This window comes from Bombina bombina, chromosome 4 (genome assembly GCF_027579735.1).
Source record: "Bombina bombina isolate aBomBom1 chromosome 4, aBomBom1.pri, whole genome shotgun sequence".
Taxonomy (NCBI): domain Eukaryota; kingdom Metazoa; phylum Chordata; class Amphibia; order Anura; family Bombinatoridae; genus Bombina; species Bombina bombina.
The window spans coordinates 926,371,738-926,392,633 of NC_069502.1; positions in this window are offsets into that span (position 1 = coordinate 926,371,738).

The following is a 20,896-nucleotide window of genomic DNA, read 5'->3' on the forward strand; positions in this document are numbered from 1 at the left end:
CTTAACTACTGACTTTTTTCTGCGGCTGGAGTTTTGTCGTTAGATTTCTAATGCTCACTTCAGCCACGACTCTAAATACCAGCGTTAGAAAGATCCCATTGAAAAGATAGGATACGCAAATGGCGTAGGGGGTTCTGCGGTATGGAAAAGTCGCGGCTGCAAAGTGAGCGGTAGACCCTTACCTACACGACTCTAAATACTAGCGGTAGCCCAAAACCAGCGTTAGGAGCCTCTAACGCTGGTTTTGACGTCTAACGCCAAACGCCAAATCTAGCCGTAAATCTAGCCGATAGAGTCTAGTATACAAAATGTTATTCTATATATGAATTAAAATGGGTAAGTAAAAATCTGCTATTTTGCAAACCAAAATAAAGGTAAAGGTGCTAATTGTTAACGATTTTATAGACTACAGCAGTAAAAATAAATCAATATAAAAAATAAATTTTAGGAATAATTTTTGGATATATTATTCCTTTTCCAAAAAAAAGTATATATACAACATCCACATTATCTAATAGTATAAGGTATAAATATACAAAATAATACATATGTACATCACACATTAAATACGAGTGTCCAATTCTATTGTTGAGTGGTTGCCAGATGTCTGCCAGTACCCAGTTGTCCATATAATTAGTTTTTTTTTAAATAAAATTAAAAAAATATTTTTCTGTAGTGTAGCTTCCGCCCCTCAATACCCTACCCCATCCCTCTCCCGGATCCCTTTTCATACAATTTTCCCCCCTCCCTCTCCCTTTTCCCTTCCCCTCTCCCTCCTTCCCTTCAGTATTATGGCCGTGCACGTGCGCGCACACGCGCGCTCCCGAGCCCCGCCTCCTTGGGTGCTCACGGTCACTTTCATCACAGGATCCGGAGCACGCACCGGGGATGGGCTGCCCACCCGCCTCCCAGCATTGGCTCCCACCCACCAATGATCTGCACCATTACTTGCCGATGCAGAGAGGGCCACAGAATAGCCCTCTCTGCATTGACAACTCTGCAATTCTATTTCTGCAGTGCCCCACTCGTGGGGCATGCAGAAATAGCACAATCTCGCTATTTTGAGCGAGATCATGGCAAAAACAAGCCCAGGACAGCAGCGACGTACAGGGTACGTCGCTGGTCCTTAAGGGCATAACGACCAATGTAGTACAGGGTACAACATTGGTCGTTAAGGAGTTAAATGATTTGCAGTTTTAATTAAAATACATGCTTTACAATAAACATAATAATAATTTAGAGAAAAGGTAGGGAAAGGGAGGCTAGTAAAGCCAGATTAATAATTCTTTACCTAGGACTATATGGCTACGCCCAGGTGTAGACAAAACCTTATATGAAGGAAAAAATAACCAATGTGCAGACCCTTGAAATATTTAGATAATCATTATAAAAAAGGGAGATACTACAACAACCGCAATTAGATTGCTATAATGCATAGACAGGGATTGCAGCACATATTTTTTAATTTTTAATTAGCTTTGAAAAATTCTAAAGCTCCGCTAAAATAGCGGTGTGTGTAAATATATACTTATTCCCCACATTCACATATGCTACCCAGCGTCAATGTTGAATAGAAGGTTACCACTAAATTAAAGAACACATGAATCGATGAGTCAAGAAGCGTGATTGGACCAATGCACAAGCACAGATTCAGCTGTGCAGTTTTATTGTAGTTCACACAGAATAAAACCAAAAAAGCAAACAGAGATTGGCTGTTTAAATTGACAACACCTCCACTAGAGGGTGGTTACGTGTGAGCGTAAAATCTGCCACCATAGTGATCATTGAGGATCTATGTCAAAACAACACATGTATACAGATAAACAATTAGTAAATTCACACAAACAATATTGTAAGATGTAAATTGTAATGCTTAAGTCATGTGCACTATACCTGAATTTGGCCAAATTGTGCAAATAAACATCCTCAAAATAATTCTGATAGAGGACAGTGTAGTCTGTAGGGGGCTAATGAAAACAACACCAGTAACAGCGGGCACCACCAACTATATGAGAGGTATCAGGTGTCATGTTATAACGTATCAGGATCTATGTTTCTTAACCCCAGTTTATACAGACTAACTGTTTTAAACTTAATAACATTAAGCAATATACATATGCTAATTGAACAGTATTTCCCAAGACCAGTAAAAGTTATGGGGATAGTATATAACAACTCCAGTATTCAGCGGGCACCACCAAAGATAAAGGTATCCGGTGTCATGAATAATATCTTTTCTGGATCTATGTTAGAACTACCCCAAAATTAATCTTTTTCGGTCTTTTACAGTTGTATAGATATTCGAAATAAATTACAGAGCATTACAACTCATTATACTTGATACATGACAGTATCTGAATAGCGAAAGCAAAAATGTACACAGGTAGTGGTTATAATAATATAGGTGGATCACCCTTTTCAGGGCTTAAGCATGTCCCATAAGTAGGAGCTGTGTGTACAAATGGTGCATTGAAATGCCTTCGGATATCCAGGTAAATGAGCTGAAAAGTCAGATGGTAAACGCTCAGTTAGTTATACAACCGCGTCTTGGCTTTCTGTAATAAAACTTCCAAATGGTTTCCGTGTGTAGATAGATTTCAATTCAAACATGCTACATTCTAGCACAGCGTGGACGCCACAGCGATCTGTCAAAGAATTTAGAATTTTTCAAAGCTAATTAAAAATTAAAAAATATGTGCTGCAATCCCTGTCTATGCATTATAGCAATCTAATTGCGGTTGTTGTAGTATCTCCCTTTTTTATAATGATTATCATAATAATAATTTACCTGCATAATCATCAGTGTCTACTTGAACATCTAGTCCCTCCATAACCTCAGGACCCATCATGTTAATTACTCTTTTTTCATAGACCATAAGGTCTGCGGTATATGCAGGACCTCCCCTTGTACCTCTTGCTGACCTTATTTCTTTTGAAAGTTTCATTTTAATAATTCTTTTAATATCAGAAAATCTTTTTTTACAATTATTTACAGTTTTAGGGTTTATACCCAGGGCAGACACCTCTTGGCTTATTTATTGCCAAATATTTTTTTTGTGTGCCATAGCTGTCTGCCTACTTCTACACCTTAGTAGAATATCATAATTATTTAAAAAAAATTCTGCTAAGACATTTTTCTTGGCAAGGCTAAAATGCACATTGCAACCACCGTTGGTTTTCCCAGCAGTCAATGCATTCACCTGTAACTCGGACTGAGCAGACATAATAAATAAATATCTTAATAAATAAATAAATACATCAATAAATACTATATAATAAAATATAACTATACCAATGATTTAAATATATATATATATATATATATATATATATATATATATATATATATATATATATATATATATATATATATATATATATATATATACAAAATTATTTTTTCAAAAAATATTTGAAAAGCAATTCAAATGTACAAAAGAATTAATATTAGTGACCAAATAAGGGCAACCTTCTACTATGCAAGAGCGCCAATAAAGGGGCAGAATAAAAAGAACTTTAATCATAAATAAGAAATAACACTATTGCAAATTATATTGTGGTTAATTTATTTAATTGTTATAGAACAAATACAATAAATATAATAAAACTATTTCCGGTGGCTATACAGGGAGTGCAGAATTATTAGGCAAGTTGTATTTTTAAGGATTAATTTTATTATTGAACAACAACCATGTTCTCAATGAACCCAAAAAACTCATTAATATCAAAGCTGAATATTTTTGGAAGTAGTTTTTAGTTTGTTTTTAGTTTTAGCTATTTTAGGGGGATATCTGTGTGTGCAGGTGACTATTACTGTGCATAATTATTAGGCAACTTAACAAAAAACAAATATATACCCATTTCAATTATTTATTTTTACCAGTGAAACCAATATAACATCTCAACATTCACAAATATACATTTCTGACATTCAAAAACAAAACAAAAACAAATCAGTGACCAATATAGCCACCTTTCTTTGCAAGGACACTCAAAAGCCTGCCATCCATGGATTCTGTCAGTGTTTTGATCTGTTCACCATCAACATTGCGTGCAGCAGCAACCACAGCCTCCCAGACACTGTTCAGAGAGGTGTACTGTTTTCCCTCCTTGTAAATCTCACATTTGATGAGGGACCACAGGTTCTCAATGGGGTTCAGATCAGGTGAACAAGGAGGCCATGTCATTAGATTTTCTTCTTTTATACCCTTTCTTGCCAGCCACGCTGTGGAGTACTTGGACGCGTGTGATGGAGCATTGTCCTGCATGAAAATCATGTTTTTCTTGAAGGATGCAGACTTCTTCCTGTACCACTGCTTGAAGAAGGTGTCTTCCAGAAACTGGCAGTAGGACTGGGAGTTGAGCTTGACTCCATCCTCAACCCGAAAAGGCCCCACAAGCTCATCTTTGATGATACCAGCCCAAACCAGTACTCCACCTCCACCTTGCTGGCGTCTGAGTCCGACTGGAGCTCTCTGCCCTTTACCAATCCAGCCACGGGCCCATCCATCTGGCCCATCAAGACTCACTCTCATTTCATCAGTCCATAAAACCTTAGAAAAATCAGTCTTGAGATATTTATTGGCCCAGTCTTGACGTTTCAGCTTGTGTGTCTTGTTCAGTGGTGGTCGTCTTTCAGCCTTTCTTACCTTGGCCATGTCTCTGAGCATTGCACACCTTGTGCTTTTGGGCACTCCAGTGATGTTGCAGCTCTGAAATATGGCCAAACTGGTGGCAAGTGGCATCTTGGCAGCTGCACGCTTGACTTTTCTCAGTTCATGGGCAGTTATTTTGTGCCTTGGTTTTTCCACATGCTTCTTGCGACCCTGTTGACTATTTTGAATGAAACGCTTGATTGTTCGATGATCACGCTTCAGAAGCTTTGCAATTTTAAGAGTGCTGCATCCCTCTGCAAGATATCTCACTATTTTTGACTTTTCTGAGCCTGTCAAGTCCTTCTTTTGACCCATTTTGCCAAAGGAAAGGAAGTTGCCTAATAATTATGCACACCTGATATAGGGTGTTGATGTCATTAGACCACACCCCTTCTCATTACAGAGATGCACATCACCTAATATGCTTAATTGGTAGTAGGCTTTCGAGCCTATACAGCTTGGAGTAAGACAACATGCATAAAGAGGATGATGTGGTCAAAATACTAATTTGCCTAATAATTCTGCACTCCCTGTAGTTATGCTAATAGCTTGTGATTGGTAAATAAAGTGAAAATGTTAGCATTCATCGAAAAACTTGACTAGTTATTCGCTTGACATAGCAATAAACTTTTGAGTGAAATTTGTCTCAAGATTTTTGATAAATACTGCCGTTTTTTTGTATTTTAAACATTGTGAACAGCTGCGGAAAGACTTTTTTGGCGCATTTTTTCGTCGCTTGATAAATCTTGCCCTATGAATAATTTATTGCAATTTGCCATATTACTTTCGGTCATCAATTTAAGTCCCCATATTGCATATAAATACATGTTTTTAAAATTTAACTTATAATAATTAAATGCTCGTTTAGTAAAGGGGAATCAAAATCACATAAATCATACCGATTCACAGCTCTCTGCTCCAGCAGTAAACAAATAATCTTGTGCCTCATTGTGTCACATATTTATATGATATGTTATATGATATCCTTCTGCATATACCTTTAAAACCTTTTCCTGGCTCCTAATAAATACCACCTGCTCCATCAAGAAGGTGCTTGGATATAGTTTAACCTTAATCAGCCTAGAAGTTACTGACCGCTATTGATCCGGCCTTGAGATCCACAACCTCCTGGTTAAAACTATCGCTACGACCGGATCTACTTTTCTACAAGCAAATTGATCTGTTCCTCTCAGCACTCAACCCGGAACTGTCAGGTACAATCTGTATCCATCTGACCTGCAGGGAGTTTCTTTTCTATTTTTCTTTTTTTTTAATGGAGGCATACAGAACGTTAAAAACAAAAGTCGATTACAGTACAAATTCCAATACAGAGTTTTCCACTTTGGCTAATACAGTAATCTAATACGGACAATTTCTATAGACACAAATGGTATAGCATGCCAATTGAATTGTAGCCCCTCTGAATTGCACAGCACGCCACTCTTGGGCCTTAGATGCCTAGAGGCTAATGATAGTTAAAGAAGGTGCTCAGAAGTAAAGGAGGCCACTCTTGGGCCTCATATAATAAACCTCATTTTTTAGTACACAACTGCAAAGAGTAAAACGTAAATAGATTTAACACGGACACTTGCCCTTTAAATAAAGGTTTTGCAAAAGCATGGTACTTGCATGGAAGTAACATAGGATCTATATAGAGGAGTCCCTCACATAGTATATATGGTAAGCTAAGTTATGGCTGGGTTAACCAGAGGGGATATGCTTTAACTAGTAGTTTCCCAAGAGATATTAAAGTTGCCTTTCTCCTACAATGTGGGATACGTGTTTGTCATTACTACCTCTTAAGGTCGTTTATTCCATAAATCAATCACTCTTTCTGTAAAGAAGTGCTTCCTCAAATTACTCCTGAATCTACTACCCTTCAGCTTGAGATCTTGTTCTTGAATTTTCCATTTTATGTAAAATACCCACAGCCTAGGTTTTACTAAGCCCTTTAAAGTAGTTGAAAGCTGCTATCATATCACCTCTTCCCCCTCTCTCCTCTAAGCTATACATATTTAGGTCATTGAGCCTATCCTCGTAAGTTTTATTTATTAGATCATGTACCATTTTGGTAGCACTTCTTTGCACAAATACAAGTTTGTTAATATCCTTCTGAAGATATGGGGGCCTATTTAACATTGTCATCATGTCCGCTGCACATCGATAAATGCTGACAGCATACGCTCTCTGCATTTATCATTGCACCAGCAGTTCGGTGAACTGCTGGTGCAATGCCGCCCTCTGCAGATTTGCGGCAAATCGGCCACCAGCAGGGGGTGTCAATCAACCCGATCGTATTCGATCGGGTTAATTTCCGGTGATGTCTGTCCGCCGCCTCAGAGCAGACGGACAGGTTATGGAGCAGTGGTTTTTAGACCACTGCTTCATAACTTGTGTTTCTGGCGACACAACTGCACACAATACTCAAGATGAGGCCTAACTAATGATCTATAAAGTGGCATAAGTACCTTACTATTTCTGCTGCAAATACCTCTACCAATACATCCAAGCATTCTGCTAGCCTTTCTCGCTGCAGTACTACATTGTTTACTAAGTTTTAAATCATCTGAAATAATAATTCCCAAGTCCTGATCCTCATTTGTAACAGTCAGTAAAGTGTCATTGAGTCTGTAATTAACATTTGAATTTTTCCCCCTAAATGCATAATTTTACACTTTGCTGTGTTAAACTTTAGATCCCAGTCATTTGTCCAATCCTCCAATTGTTGTATATCACTTCTCAGTTTGTCTACCCCCCCTGGAACATCTACTCTGTTACAAATTGTTGTATCATCTGCAAACAGACATACTTTCCCCTGTAGCCATTTGCTGATGTCACAGATAAATATGTTAAACAAAAAAACAGGCCCCAGAACTGACCCCTGAGGAACACCACTAGTAACAGCCACCTCTGATTAATGTACTCCATTTACTAAGACACTTTCAGATAGATTACGAGTTTTGCATTACGCATTTTAACACTGAAAAAATGGCAATTTCAGCATAATGGCAGTAACACAGCTATTGCGAGTCTTGTCAGTATAGTTATACCACAAGCATTTTAGCCTGTAATGCAACGTCCAGTCTGCACTCAAAAAAATTACGTTGCTGGGTGGGATTTTCATAGCGTTTGTATTACAGGTTGTGCAGTGAGGCTAAAATGCTTGCGTTACAGCCTATATCGACACGATCCATACCGCCATCTGAGACCAGTAGTTATGAGTTTTGCGCCACAAAAATGTTTCACAAAACTCTAAATAAAATGTTACAAAGTACACTAACACCCATAAACTACCTATTAACATCTAAACCACCAACCTCCTGCACATCGCAAACACTATTTAAAACGTATTAACCCCTAATCTGTCGCCCAACCATATTGTGATTATTAAATAAATGTATTAACCCCTAATCTGCCGCTCCCGACATCGCTGACACTAATAAAAATTATTCATCCCTATTCCCCCACTTCCCGACATCACTGCCAGTATAATAAAGTGATTAACCCCTAAACCTCCGGTCTCCCACATCTCTGCAACTAAATAAACCTATTAACCCCTAAACTTCTGGCCTCCCACATCTCCGCAACTAAATAAACCTATTAACCCCTAAACCGCCAGCCCCCCACATCATAAAACACTAAATTAAAATATTAACCCCTAAGCCTAACACCCCCTAACTAAAAATTAAAATTACAATACAACTATATTTAAATAAATAGAAATTTACCTATGAAATAAAAATAAACCTAACATTAAACTATAAATTAACCTAACCTTATAATTCTAATAAAATAAAAAATACTACCAATTAAAATATCTAAATTAAAAATTTAAAAAACCTAACACTACAAAAATCTAAAATTACAAAAAATAATAAACACTAAATTATGAAAAATAAAAATAATAATGAAAATTATCAAAAATAAAAACAATTACACCTAATCTAATAGCCCTATAAAAATAAAAAAGCCCCCCAAATAAAAGCACCCCCTAGCCTAGAATAAACTACCAATAGCCTTTTGTAGGGCATTGCCCTAAGTTAAACAGCTCTATTACATGTAAAAAAATACAAAGTCCCCCCAACAGTAAAACCCACCACCCAACCAACCCTCCAAAATAAAAACCTAACTCTAAAAAACCCCCTAAGTTACCCATTGCCCCTAAAGGGGCATTTGTATAGGCATTGGCCCCTAGTTATCAACATGTCTACTAACCTGCCTTCGCCGGCCCAATACGCCCGCCTAAGCTCGCCTACTATCGCTGCCGCGGACCTGAAAAATGTTGCCACAGTTATCAATAAATCTGTCAAAGAGCCACGCACCAAGTACGGGGCGATGAGCAGTGGACTGTGATAGTTATCACTCATCCGATCTCGCTGCTCTTCGGCTTTTTGACAGCTTTATTGACAAGCTGTCACTAAGCACCCTCACTAACTACACTGTTCTACCCCCTATACCGGCGCCCCCGGAGCCCCCCGCAACTAAATACAGTTATTAACCCCTAAACTGCCGCTCCTAGACCCGCCGCAACTCTTATAAATGTATTAACCCCTAAACCGCCGCTCCCGGACACCGCCGCCACATACATTATACCTAGCAACCCCTATCCTGCCCCCCTATACCGCCGCCACCTATAATAAATTTATTAATCCCTATCCTGCCGATCCCGGACCTCGCCGCAACTAAATAAATAGTTTAACCCTTAAGCCGCCGCTCCCGGACCCCGCCACAACCTATATTAAACTTATTAACCCCTAATCTGCCCCCCTACACCGTCGCCATCTATAATAAATTTATTAACCCCTATCCTGCCCCCCCTACACCGCTGCTACTGTAATAAAATTATTAACCCCTAAACCTAACACTAACCCTAACACCCCCCTAACTTAAATATTAATTACATAAATCTAAATAATATTTCTCTTATTAACTAAATTAATCCTATTTAAAACTAAATACTTACCTTTAAAATAAACCCTAATATAGCTACAATATAAATAATAATTATATTGTAGCTATCTTAGGATTTATTTTTATTTTACAGGCAAATTTCAATTTATTTAACTAGGTACAATAGCTATTAAATAGTTAATAACTATTTACTAGCTACCTAGTTAAAATAAAGAGAAATTTACCTGTAAAATAAATCCTAACCTAAGTTACAATTACACCTAACACTACACTATACTTTAATAAATTATTCCTATTTAAAACTAAATACTTACCTGTAAAATAAACCCTAAGATAGCTACAATGTAATTAATAATTACATTATAGCTATTTTAGGATTTATATTTATTTTACAGGTAACTTTGTATTTTTTTTAGCTAGTTAGAATAGTTAATAAATAGTTAACTACCTAGCTAAAAGAAATACAAAATTACCTGTAAAATAAATCCTAACCTAAGTTACAATTAAACCTAACACTACACTATCATTAAATTAATTAAATAAATTACCTACAAATAACTACAATTAAATTCAATTAAAAAACTAACTAAAGTACAAAAAATAAAAAAGCTGTTACAAAAAATAAAAAAAATAAGTTACAAACATTTCAAAAATATTACAACAATTTTAAGTTACTTACACCTAATCTAAGCCCCCTAATAAAATAACAAAGCCCCCCAAAATAAAAAATTCCCTACCCTATTCTACATTAAAAAGTTACCAGCTCTATTACCTTACCAGCCCTTAAAAGGGCCTTTTGCGGGGCATGCCCCAAAGAAAACAGCTCTTTTGCCTGTAAAATAAAAATACAACCCCCCCCAACATTAAAACCCACCACCCACATACCCCTATTCTAACCCAAACCCCCCTTAAATAAACCTAACACTACCCCCCTGAATATCATCCTACCTGGAGCCTTCTTCAGCCAGCCGACCACCAATGGAACCGAAGAGGAGATCCACAGCGGCAGAAGTCATCATCCAAGGGGCGCTGAAGAAGTCTTCCATCCGATTGAAGTCATCATCCAGGCGGCGCTGAAGAAGTCTTCCATCAGATTGAAGTCTTCATCCAAGCGGCGTCTTCAATCTTCATCCATCCGGAGCGGAGCCATCTTCAGACGAGCCGACGCGGAGCCATCCTCTTCTTCCCGACGACTAACGACGAATGACGGTACCTTTAAGTGACGTCATCCAAGATGGCGTCCCTTCAATTCCAATTGGCTGATAGGATTCTATCAGCCAATCGGAATTAAGGTAAGAAAAATCTGATTGGCCATCTTGGATGATGTCACTTAAAGGTACCGTCATTCGTCGTTAGTCGTCAGGAAGAAGAGGATGGCTCCGCATCGGCTCGTCTGAAGATGGCTCCGCTCCGGATGGACGAAGATTGAAGAAGCCGCTTGGATGAACACTTCCATCAGATGGAAGACTTCTTCAGCGCCGCCTGGATGATGACTTCAATCGGATGGAAGACTTCTTCAGCGCCCCTTGGATGATGACTTCTGCCGCTGCGGATATCCTCTTCGGTTCCATCGGTGGTCGGCTGGCTGAAGACATATCAAGGTAGGATGATCTTCAGGGGGGTAGTGTTAGGTTTATTTAAGGGGGGTTTGGGTTAGAGTAGGGGTATGTGGATGGTGGGTTTTAATGTTGGGGGGGTTGTATTTTTATTTTACAGGCAAAAGAGCTGTTTTCTTTGGGGCATGCCCCGCAAAAGGCCCTTTTAAGGGCTGGTAAGGTAATAGAGCTGGTAACTTTTTAATGTAGAATAGGGTAGGGAACGTTTTATTTTGGGGGGCTTTGTTATTTTATTAGGGGGTTAGATTAGGTGTAAGTAGCTTAAAATTGTTGTAATATTTTTGAAATGTTTGTAACTTATTTTTTTTTATTTTTTGTAACTTAGCTTTTCTTTATTTTTTGTACTTTAGTTAGTTTATTTAATTGAATTTAATTGTAGTTATTTGTAGGTAATTTATTTAATTAATTTAATGATAGTGTAGTGTTAGGTTTAATTGTAACTTAGGTTAGGATTTATTTTACAGGTAATTTTTAATTTCTTTTAGCTAGGTAGTTATTAAATAGTTAATAACTATTTAATAACTATTCTAACTAGCTAAAATAAATACAAAGTTACCTGTAAAATAAATATAAATCCTAAAATAGCTACAATGTAATTATTAATTACATTGTAGCTATCTTAGGGTTTATTTTACAGGTAAGTATTTAGTTTTAAATACTAATAATTTATTAAAGTATAGTGTAGTGTTAGGTGTAATTGTAACTTAGGTTAGTTTTTATTTTACAGGTAAATGTCTCTTTATTTTAACTAGGTAGCTATTAAATAGTTATTAACTATTTAATAGCTATTTTACCTAGTTAAAATAAATTGAAATTTGCCTGTAAAATAAAAATAAATCCTAAAATAGCTACAATATAATTATTAGTTATATTGTAGCTATATTAGGGTTTATTTTAAAGTTAAGTATTTAGTTTTAAATAGGAATAATTTAGTTAATAAGAGAAATATTATTTAGATTTATTTAATTAATATTTAAGTTAGGGGAGTGTTAGGGTTAGTGTTAGACTTAGGTTTAGGGGTTACTAATTTTATTATAGTGGTGGCGGTGTAGGGGGGGCAGGATAGGGGTTAATAAATGTATTATAGGTGGCGACGGTGTAGGGGGGGCATATTAGAGGTTAATAAGTTTAATATAGGTTGCGGCGGGGTCCGGGATCAGCGGTTTAGGAGTTAAACTATTTATTTAGTTGCAGCGAGGTCCAGGATCCGCAGGATAGGGGTTAATAACTTTATTATAGGTGGCGACGGTGTAGGGGAGGCAGGATAGGGGTTAATAGGTATTATGTAGGTTGCGGCGGGGTCCGGGAGCAGCAGTTTAGGGGTTAATACATATATTATAGTTGCGGCGGGGACCGGGAGCGGCGGTTTAGGGGGTAATACATTTATTTAGTTGCGGCGGTGTAGGGGGGGTAGATTAGGGGTGTTTAGACTCGGGGTACATGTTAGGGTGTTAGGTGTAGACAGCTCCCATAGGAATCTATGGTCAGACTCCCATTGATTCCTATGGGATCCGCCGCCTCCAGGGCAGTGGGTTGAAAACCAGGTACGCTGGGCCTGAAAAGTGCAGAGAGTACCTGCTAGTTTTTTGATAACTAGCAAAAGTAGTCATATTGTGCCGAACTTGTTGTGACGTAAGAATCGATCTGTGTTGGACTGAGTCCGGCGGATTGAAGCTTACATCACTATATTCTACTTTTGCCGGCGTCTAGGGCTTGATAACTAAGGCGAATCAGCCTCGCCACAAATACGCTGCGGAATTCCAGCGTATTTGAGGTTGACGTCTTGATAACTAGGGGCCATTACCTTTAAAAGGTCATTCAGCTCTTTTTCATTGCCCTTAAAAGGGTATTTAGCTCTTTTTCAAAAGCCCAAACTCTAATCTGAAAAAAAAACCCACCCCAAAAAATAAAAAAAACTAACACTAACCCCAGAATATCTACTCACAGTTGCTGAAGTCCAGAAGTCCATCTCCATCCAGGCTGCGAGAAGTCTTCATCCAGGCGGCGACATCTTCATCCATCGCGGGGCGGGGGCGTCTTCTATTAGCCCATAGGATTTCAGTACCTCTCATCCTATTGGCTGTTTTGAATTTGAAGAATCAAATCAGCCAATAGGAATGCAAGGTACACCATTTTGAAACGGCTACTTGCATTGAAGCTTCAGTGTACGGTATGTACGTATGAAGAGGACGCGCCGCGCTGGATGTCGTCGCCGCGCCGCTGGGATGAAGATAGAAGATGCACCTGTGATGGATGAAGATGTTGCCGCCTGGATGAAGACTTCTTGCCACTTAGATGTCCGGACTTCAGCATCCGTGAGTAGATATTCTGGGGTTAGTGTTAGGTATTATTTTTTATTTTTTGGGGTGGTTTTTTTTCAGATTAGGATTTGGGCTTTTGAAAAAGAGCAAAATGCCCTTTTAAGGGAAATTAAAAGAGCTTAATGCCCTTTTAAATGTTAGTGTTGGCGATGTCGGGAGCGGCTGATAAGGGGTTAATAAATTTATTTGGGTGTCGGCGATGTCCGGGGCAGCGGATTAGGGGTGTTCAGACTTGGGGTTTATTCTAGGGTGTTTGGTTTAAACATAACTTTTTTTCCCCATAGGCATCAATGTGGTAGCGTTACGGAGATTTTTCATCCCGCGATCGCAGGTGTTTTTTTCTAACACTCTCTCCCTATTGAGGTCTATGGGGGAAAGTGTGCACAAGCACGTCAAAGCAGCCCTTGGATTTTGGGCGGTATGGAGCTTAACGCCATTATATCGCACGCAAGGTTATCACAGAGGTAAAAAGTATATTATTATAACTGTGTTGGTTATGCAGAATTGGGGAATGGGTAATAAAGGGATTATCTACCTTTTTGAACAACAAAAATTCTGGTGTTTACTGTCCCTTTAACTTTTATGCTCCTTAAAAATGTTTCTTTCATGATTCAGATAGAGCATGTGATTTTAAACAACTTCCAATTTACTTATTTTATCTAATTTGTTTTGTTCTCTCGGTATACTTTGTTAAAATAATACCTAGATAGGCTCAGGAGCTGCTGATTGGTGGCTGCACATACATACCTCATATTATTGGCATACAAGATGTTTTCAGTTAACTCCCAGTAGTGCATTGTTGCCTCTTCAACAAAGAATACCAAGAGAATTAACGGCTAGATTTAGAGTTCTGCGGCCAAAGGGGTGCGTTAGCTACGCATGCTTTCCCCCCCCCCCCGCACCTTTTAAATACCGCTGGTATTTAGAATTCACAGAATGGCTGCGTTAGGCTCCAAAAAAGGGAGCGTAGAGCATATTTACCGCCACTGCAACTCTAAATACCAGCGTTGCTAACGGACGCGGCCAGCTTCAAAAACGTGCTTGTGCACGATTCCCCCATAGAAAACAATGGGGCTATTTGAGTTGAAAAAAAACCTAACACCTGCAAAAAAGCAGCGTTCAGCTCCTAACGCAGCCCCATTGTTTTCTATGGGGAAACACTTCCTACGTCTGCACCTAACACTCTAACATGTACCCCGAGTCTAAACACCCCTAACCTTACACTTATTAACCCCTAATCTGCCGCCCCCGCTATCGCTGACCCCTGCATATTTTTTTAACCCCTAATCTGCCGCTCCGTACACCGCCGCAACCTACATTATACCTATGTACCCCTAATCTGCTGCCCCTAACACCGCTTACCCCTATATTATATTTATTAACCCCTAATCTGCAGCCCCCAACGTCGCCACCACCTACCTACAATTATTAACCCCTAATCTGCCGACCAGATCTCACCGCTACTATAATAAAGTTATTAACCCCTAATCCTCCACCCCTGCTATCACTGACCCCTGCATATTATTATTAACCCCTAATCTGCCGCTCCGTACAACCGCCGCAACCTACATTATACCTATGTACCCCTAATCTGCTGCCCCTAACACCGCCGACCCCTATATTATATTTATTAACCCCTAATCTGCCCCCCACAACGTCTCCGCCAGCTACCTACAATAACTAACCCCTAATCTGCCGACCGGATCTCGCCGCTACTCTAATAAATGGATTAACCCCTAAAGCTAAGTCTAACCCTAACACCCCCCTAAGTTAAATATAATTTAAATCTAACAAAATAAATTAACTCTTATTATATAAATTATTCCTATTTAAAGCTAAATACTTACCTGTAAAATAAACCCTAATATAGCTACAATATAAATAATTATTATATTGTAGCTATTTTAGGATTAATATTTATTTTACAGGCAACTTTGTAATTATTTTAACCAGGTACAATAGCTATTAAATAGTTAATAACTATTTAATAGCTAAAATAGTTAAAATAATTACAAAATTACCTGTAAAATAAATCCTAACCTAAGTTACAATTAAACCTAACACTACACTATCAATAAATAAATTAAATAAACTACCTACAATTACCTACAATTAAACCTAACACTACACTATCAATAAATTAATTAAATACAATACCTACAAATAACTACAATTAAATAAACTAACTAAAGTACAAAAAGTAAAAAAGAACTAAGTTACAAAAAATAAAAAAATATTTACAAACATTAGAAAAATATTACAACAATTTTAAACTAATTACACCTACTCTAAGCCCCCTAATAAAAGAACAAAGACCCCAAAAATAAAAAAATGCCCTACCCTATTCTAAATTAAAAAAGTTCAAAGCTCTTTTACCTTACCAGCCCTGAAAAAGGCCATTTGCGGGGCATGCCCCAAATAATTCAGCTCTTTTGCCTGTAAAAAAAACATACAATACCCCCCCAACATTACAACCCACCACCCACATACCCCTAATCTAACCTAAACCCCCCTTAAATAAACCAAACACTAAGCCCCTGAAGATCTTCCTACCTTATCTTCACCATGCCAGGTTCACCGATCCGTCCTCCGAAGTCTTGATCCAAGCCCAAGCAGGGGCTGGCGATCCATAATCCGGCTGAAGTCTTCTATCAAGCCGCGGCTGAAGAGGTCCAGAGGAGGCTCCAAAGTCTTCATCAGCCAATCAGATTCAAGTTCAATCCGATTGGCTGATTGGATCAGCCAATCAGATTGAGCTCGCATTCTATTGGCTGATCGGAACAGCCAATATAATGCGAGCTCAATCTGATTGGCTGATCCAATCAGCCAATAGGATTGAACTTGAATCTGATTGGCTGATTCCATCAGCCAATCAGAATTTTCCTACCTTAATTCCGATTGGCTGATAGAATCCTATCAGCCAATCGGAATTCGAGGGACGCCATCTTGGATGACGTCCCTTAAAGGAACCTTCATTCTTCAGTTGGACGTCGGAAGAAGAAGATGGATCCGCGCTGGAGGTCTTCAAGATGGAGCCGTTCGTCATCGGATGAAGATAGAAGATGCCGCTTGGATCAAGATGGTTGCCAGTCCCGGATAGGATGAAGACTTTGGAGCCTCTTCTGGACCTCTTCAGCCGCGGCTTGATAGAAGACTTCAGCCGGATTATGGATCGCCAGCCCCCGCTTGGGCTTGGATCAAGACTTCGGAGGACGGATCGGTGAACCTGGCATGGTGAAGATAAGGTAGGAAGATCTTCAGGGGCTTAGTGTTAGGTTTATTTAAGGGGGGTTTGGGTTAGATTAGGGGTATGTGGGTGGTGGGTTGTAATGTTGGGGGGGTATTGTATGTTTTTTTTTACAGGCAAAAGAGCTGAATTATTTGGGGCATGCCCCGCAAATGGCCCTTTTCAGGGCTGGTAAGGTAAAAAAGCTTTGAACTTTTTTAATTTAGAATAGGGTTGGGCATTTTTTTATTATTATTATTTTAACTATTTTAGCTATTAAATAGTTATTAACTATTTAATAGCTATTGTACCTGGTTAAAATAATTACAAAGTTGCCTGTAAAATAAATATTAATCCTAAAATAGCTACAATATAATTATTATTTATATTGTAGCTATATTAGGGTTTATTTTACAGGTAAGTATTTAGCTTTAAATAGGAATAATTTATATAATAAGAGTTAATTTATTTCGTTAGATTTAAATTATATTTAACTTAGGGGGGTGTTAGTGTTAGGGTTAGACTTAGCTTTAGGGGTTAATCCATTTATTAGAGTAGCGGCGAGATCCGGTCGGCAGATTAGGGGTTAATAAATATAATATAGGGGTCGGTGGTGTTAGGGGCAGCAGATTAGGGGTACATAGGTATAATGTAGGTTGCGGCGGTGTACGGAGCGGCAGATTAGGGGTTAAAAAAAATATGCAGGTGTCAGCGATAGCGGGGGCGGCAGATTAGGGGTTAATAAATATTATGTAGGGGTCGGCGGTATTGGGGCAGCAGATTAGGGGTACATAGGGATAACGTAAGTGGCAGCGGTGTACGGAGCGGCAGATTAGGGGTTAAAAAATTTTAATAGAGTGGCGGCGATGAGGGGGGACACTCGGTTTAGGGATACATAGGTAGTTTATGGGTGTTAGTGTACTTTAGAGCACAGTAGTTAAGAGCTTTATAAACCGGCGTTAGCCCAGAAAGCTCTTAACTACTGACTTTTTTCTGCGGCTGGAGTCTTGTCGGTAGAGGGTCTAACGCTCACTTCAGCCACGACTCTAAATACCGGCGTTAGAAAGATCCCATTGAAAAGATAGGATACGCAAATGGCGTAGGGGGATCTGCGGTATGGAAAAGTCGCGGCTGCAAAGTGAGCATTAGACCCTTTCCTAACTGACTCCAAATACCAGCGGGCGGTAAAAACCAGCGTTAGGAGCCTCTAACGCTGGTTTTGATGGCTACCGCCAAACTCTAAATCTAGGCCTAAGTAAATTAGATAATAGACGTAAATTAGAAAGTTTCTTAAGATTGTATTTTCTATCTGAACCATAAAAGAGAAAATGTTGGGTTTTATGTCCCTTTAACTCCCTTTATCCATAATCTAGTTATATCTGAATCTAAGTAGAACCAGGCTCAAAAATGAGAAACGCCCATCATCTAGGAAGAACCCTTGGCCTGCTTAAAAATTGTTATTTGTATAATTCTAATCATTCTGTTGGGATTGTATTCACCATAAAAGGTCTTAGTCAAAATTATTGACTTAACTCTGGGCTTTACCCAGAATGCCTATATGAAGTCTATTGGTTTCTACCAATAGACCTGTTTGGTTGATGTCTTGTTTGCTTGCAGTAGTGGTTCTAAGGAGAAGCTTGGGTGATATGCCTTCCATTAATGTGACACCCACACATCTCAGAAAGCATCAGTCGTATCTGAATTTGCAAGGTAGCGCTTTTTTTTTACTAGTCTAGAACTGTATGCAGATCAAGGAGAGAGGTAAATGAGGGAGAGGGGGGATTTACAAAATTTAAGATAGGAAAAGGTAGTAGAAGATTAAGATTCTCATCTATATCCATGCTTTATGGTTAACATTTCCACTGCCATTGTAATGGCAGGGAACTACTTCTAGCTTGCTTGTGTGCTGGACAATTATCCTTTCTTGTTTTTTCCAATTACTTAATAATATTGAGAATTTGTAAGCTCTACCCCTATATTTACTAGGGCAAAGAGAGCATATATTTCTCAATTAATTAAATCCTTCCTCCTAAAATGCTTTCTCCACCCATAGAACACCTAGAAGTCCACCCATATGCCTCCCTGATACAGTAAGAGCTTGCTACCACCAAAAATTAATAGTTTGAATTGCCATTAGTTGGTGTGAAAAAATGTACCTGGTATACAGGGGGCTGCATATTTTCTAATTCTTAGAGCAGCACAAAAACTAAATACATCTCTGGATGTGACATGTTGCCATTAATTTATGTGCAACTCCTTCCAGGTTCGGTACTGAGAATAATGTAAAAATTCACATCAGTAATTTACTTTATTATCACCACCATGAATGCAAAATAGTATTGCCTTATTTTACCCATTAATAACTTATATAACTTATAAAATACTTTCTACATTTGTAAGTTATTTTGTAGCATTACAAGTTTATGAATACATTTTTTTATTAATACATTAATTTGTTTTTTGATCACAACATTGATATATATATTTGATATTAATGATACTATAGTGTGATATTCTTAAAAGATAAAAAATTACCCATTTTACTCTGAAATTACATAATTTTTCTTAATAACAAAAGTTTTTTCAAAATGTGTAGATCAGGGCATCATATATAGTTCCCAACAGCAAACCCAACAGCAAACAAGCACACACGATAACAGATTATCCAAAGAATCTAAGAGACAGATCTCTCAAATAGTTGGGTAGCATAAAATAGAGAAAGAACTGGTGGGTGAAAAGGAAAAAAAAAATAACTCCCTTACTAGCATACCCCTCGACCCCCAAAAAATATTAATCTCGTCAAGATCAAAGGTCCCTGCCTATACCTTTTAAAGTGGTCTTCAATTCACCAACATCTATAACTATTTCAAGGAGCTCCATTTGCACTATAATATTAAGCCCTATTTGGGAAAAATACTCATACTCTTCCAGGTCTTTAAATTGCTCAATACAAACTATTACTTTCTAAAAACTTGTTACTTCAGCCAATTTCTGGCCAAAGTTAACTTGGACCCCAAGCAAAGATTCAAACAAACTTTTGTGATTGTTTCAGGGTATTATGAAGTGTCCCACCTGAGGCCAAAACCTAAGCTCAAGGCCTAGTTATGAGCATAGCCTGAACCAAGGGTCAAGTCCTACAAAGAAAAGTGTGGTAACTCACCAAGACTTCCACCGCCCTTCACAATTAATATTGTTTTATATATATACACACATACACTGTATTTATAGATATTGACATTGACGGAAGATAAGAGCCATAGGCCCAGCAAGTCTGCCCGATATTACTTAATAGTATAAACTTATCTAGTTTGTAGGATAGCCTTATACTTGTCCCATGCATTTTTAAAGTCCCCCACAGTGTTTGTCGCTAATACCTCTTGAGGAAGTTTATTCCATAAATCAATCACTCTTTCTGTAAAGAAGGGCTTCCTCAAATTACTCCTGAATCTACTACCCTTTAGCTTGAGATCATGACCCCTTGTTCTTGTATTTTCCACAGCCTCGGTTTTACTAAGCCCTTTAACGTACTTGAAAGTTGCTATCATATCACATCTTTCCCTTCTCTCCTCTAAGCTATACATATTTAGGTCATTGAGCCTATCCTGGTAAGTTTTATTTTTTAGATCATGTACCATTTTGGTAGCCCTCCTTTGCACAGATTCAAGTTTGTTAATATCCTTCTGAAGATATGGCCTCCAGAACTGCACACAATACTCAAGATGAGGCCTAACTAATGATCTATAAAGTGGCATAAGAATCTTACAATTTCTGCTGCAAATACCTCTACCAATACATACAAGCATTCTGCTAGCCTTACTCGCTGAATTACTACATTGTTTACTAAGTTTGAAATCATCTGAAATAATAATTCCCAAGTCCTGTTCCTCATCTGTATCAGTCAGTAAAGTGTCATTGAGTCTGTAATTACACTTTGCTGTGTTAAACTTTAGATCTCAGTCGTTTGTCCAATCCTCCAATTGTTGTATATCACTTCTCATTTTGTCTACCCCCCCCCCCCCCAGGAACATCCACTCTGTTACAAATTTTTGTATCATCTGCAAAGAGACATACTTTCCCCTGTAGCCCTTTGCTGATATCGCAGATAAATATGTTAAACAAAACAGTCCCCAGAACTGACCCCTGAGGAACACCACTAGTAACAGCTCC